The sequence below is a fragment of the Panthera leo genome, chromosome B1 (genome assembly GCF_018350215.1).
Source record: "Panthera leo isolate Ple1 chromosome B1, P.leo_Ple1_pat1.1, whole genome shotgun sequence".
Lineage (NCBI taxonomy): Eukaryota > Metazoa > Chordata > Mammalia > Carnivora > Felidae > Panthera > Panthera leo.
This window is the reverse complement of record NC_056682.1, coordinates 88,763,772-88,767,494: the sequence shown is the minus strand read 5'-3', so window position 1 is coordinate 88,767,494 and position 3,723 is coordinate 88,763,772. Positions and strand designations below refer to the sequence as shown.

At 39.3% G+C, this 3,723-nt stretch overlaps 1 pseudogene; it reads left to right on the top strand.

The window, feature by feature from the left end:
* The first annotated feature begins 682 nt into the window (after positions 1 to 682).
* On the top strand, positions 683 to 3,488 carry LOC122218428 (annotated as a pseudogene).
* Positions 3,489 to 3,723: the final 235 nt, after the last annotated feature.

Here is a 3,723-nt window from a genome sequence, read left to right as displayed (position 1 = left end):
TCTTAAGAAGGGTAATACGCTTATATGAAAGAACATTCACTGAAACATTGCTGTGATTATGAGAATTTAGAAATAACATATATGTTCAGCAATAGATTAGCTTACTAAATTTTAATACAACTCCAGGGTAAAACTGTATTGTAGCAGGCATTTTAATGAAAAATATGAAAATGTTCATAATATGTAGATCAGTGAAATTATAATGTTTAAACTTAAATATGCAGCATGATTTCTGTTTTGTAAAATATGAGCATATGCATATAGACAAAGATCACATATATACATATTTGTATATTTACATTCATATTGTTTTGTTTTGTTTTTTCTGAGTGAGTGGCCTATTGATGTGTGTTTAAATAAAATGTGTGTACTGGGAGTAGGAAGAATCAATTCCTTGAGTTTTACAAGCTTATTTGGTAGGGGAATAAGTGAATAGATATCACTGAAAAAATCCCCTGGACCTCCTTTCTTTTCCTATAAGGAAATAAGGTGATCACTTTCATTGAGAGCTCTTTGGTTAAACAAAATTACTTTCTTGCTTTTTATCCATCGGAGAACAGTTATACACCCAAAATCAATCAGAGTGAAAAACACCACACAGGGTTCTTTAGGTCTCTGTATGCTATGCAAATGTTTTCACAGCATTTTGCTGAATAACAGCACAGCATGGTAAATGCATAAAATGGTCCCTGAAGTCCAGGAAAATTATGGGCATAGGACATTGGTGAGTGTGCAGAACTACTGGTTAGCACTATTTTTTACAAATCAATAATGCAGAAACACTAACGTTTTATTTCTCTAGGAGAAGAGACAAAATATGCAAATAAAATTGGGTTAAAAATGAAATCTTCACAAAACAAACAAAAAATATATTCTACAGCACCAAAATTAAATGAATGATTGTTCTAAATAATAGTGACATTATATCTATTCACCACCATTCTGACATTTTTGTAAGTAGACAGACTAAACTATTTACCCATTCTTTAACGAAAAAAATTTCTTCAGTAATTGGTACCTGATACTAACCAGTTTTAGTACATTTTGGGACAACTGAATAGTGGACCAGGATAGAGGTCTGGTGACAATGTTCTGCGGCATCGTTACTTAGAGACTGTAGGTTTTAACCTTTGTAAAATCACAGAAACATTAGGTCTGACTTCACAAAAAGGCTCAGAATTTCTCTTTTCTCCTTTGTCTAGCCCCCGATATGAAGCAGTTCAACCTTTCAGCATTTTAAAAGTCTATTTCTAAGCAGATAGGAGAGATAAAGAAGTCATAAAAGTAATTATTAATCTGATTTGTAATTTTAGGAGTAGCAAAGGGTTGAGAGCTGGAAACCAAGGATAAGGATTGAGAACACAAGGGGCACCTGGGTGGCTCAGTTGGTTAAGCATCTGACTTTGGCTCAGGTCATGATCTCGCAGTCCATGAATTCAAGCCCCGCATCAAGCTCTATATTGACAGGTCAGAGCCTGGAGCCTGTTTTGGATTCTATGTCTCCCTCTCTCTCTCTCTCTGCCCCTCCCCAGTTTGCCCTCTGTCTTTCTCTCTCTCAAAAATAAACATTAAGAAAAAAAATTAAGGATTATTAATACAAGAATAACTTAACCTTCCTGCTCTGTGACCCTCTCCACTCCACACCCCACACAGGCACACATACACACACACACATACAATATTAAGCTATTTGCCAGTGAGCTTCTGGGAACAAGAGATATTTATACACTCAGTTTCTGGGTAGACAATAGAGGTGCCTGTGTGGCTCAGTCAACTCTTGATTTCGGATCAGGTCATGATTTCACGGTTAATGAGATCAAGCCCCACGTAGGTCTCCGTACTGACAAGTTGGAGCCTATTTGGGATCCTCTCTCTCACTCTCTCTGCACCCATCCCCTCCCAAAAATAAATAAATAAACTAAAAATAAAAATGGAGAAAACAGTTTAGGTCATTGTTTCACAATTGGATGCAAAAAAGAAGATCCCTAAAAACCCATTTCTTCTAGTGCTTTCTGTTCTCTTGTGAGACAGGAAATAGGAGGATTGAGTGCCCAGAATGACTTTAGACTCCTGGTTTAGGAGATATTGGTGCGGGGCCACAATGTCTCCAGCAAGGGAGGGATGTACATCTTGTTACATGGTATAGGCATTAAATCACAGCCAAGAGATTATATGTTAAAATTACATATTTAGGGCCAGTTTCTAGTACTGCAAATAGGGATCTTAAAAGTTGTCATGCTGTCTTAACAAGTAAAAAGTTAAGCAGACTGAAAAATCAACAACGTTTCTTAGATCCCTAAAAGATGGGAGGACACAGGATAAACTGCTCCCCCCAAAACTGGAGAGACAGACAGAACACAAGGAGTCCCAGATAACCTGACCAGAGATGCCAAGATGAAACCACTATGAGAACCTGAGTGGGAAGGGAGGGGTAGGAAGCCTGAAGCATAATTGAAGAACTCATGGAGACTCAGTGTGGACAATTCTGAGAGTTAAAAGCTCCAGGGCAGCTTTTAACCAGTCATTAGAAAAGCCTTCACAACTCTGTTAAGATTTACTTCAAGGAACTCTACCAGGTTCTCACAGTAAATACCAGAGAAAAATCCCCTTGGTTTTCTGGCAGAGGTGGGGAGGTGAAGGACTTACTCTAAATACTTCAGGCAGTCTGTTCTTAACAAGGCCTGCCCTCTGGAGAAACTTGCTAACCAAAGCCTAACAGCTCCCTCTGGTGGCTTTCTCCACCAGTGAGCCATGGACCCCTGTCTTTGCTCTTTCTGACTGAAATAGGATGAGTATGTACTTTGTTCCCACAGCCTGACCATAAGGACACAGGATGAAGGACTCCTTTCCCATGTCGTATCCTTCCAAGTACCCAGAAAAGATATAGTTGCCAAAGATAATCGCATTAGTTTTTTCTCCCTAGAGCAGATTGCCAAACAAAAACCTGCATTCATCAAACCCTGTGGCACAGTAACAGCTGCAGATTCTTTTTTCCTGGCCTATGGTGAATCAGCATTGTTGATTATGGCAGAGGAAGATGGTCTGGCCATGGGTTACAAATGGAGAGCATTTTTGAGGGATTCTGTGTAAGTGGTCTCAGGATCCAAAAGATCAACTTTTATTTAGTCAACAGATGCTACGCCAGAAGTTCTAGAAGAGGCAGGATTGACAATAAATGTTATTTATGCTTTGGAATTTAAGGAAGGTTTCACAGGTCAGATTTTGTCTAATTTGGAAGCCATGGATTCTGGCTGGTTTGCATAAAAATACGTGGTTGGAAAACCCAAGTTTGGATTGCCCCTTTTAGAGAAGTTGAACAACTGGGGTGGATGGCTGTCCTGGGGATAACTATGTGGAGCCACTGGCTGCAGGTTGGTCACTGCCCTGCCAACAGATTACAGAAGAAAGGAGGCCAGTATTGCTCAGTGACTGTCTGTACAGCTGGAGAGCAGGACCATGCTATGGTAGGAGAAGCTTATACAAAATAATAGATCAGGAAGAGGTGCCCTGAAGTTTCTGTGTCATACTCACCCCATTTCAATGCATTACTAAATGACATCTATAATTTCTAGCTCCTCTTAGGAAAACAAAATGTGTGGCCCTCTGTTAAATACTTTGAAGTCAAGGCCTGCTAATATTCTGAGCTTTCCAATAGTCATGGCTTTACTGCTCTTTCAGGGATTACACCAGAATCCCGCACAGCGATAGGTTTAAACAATTGTT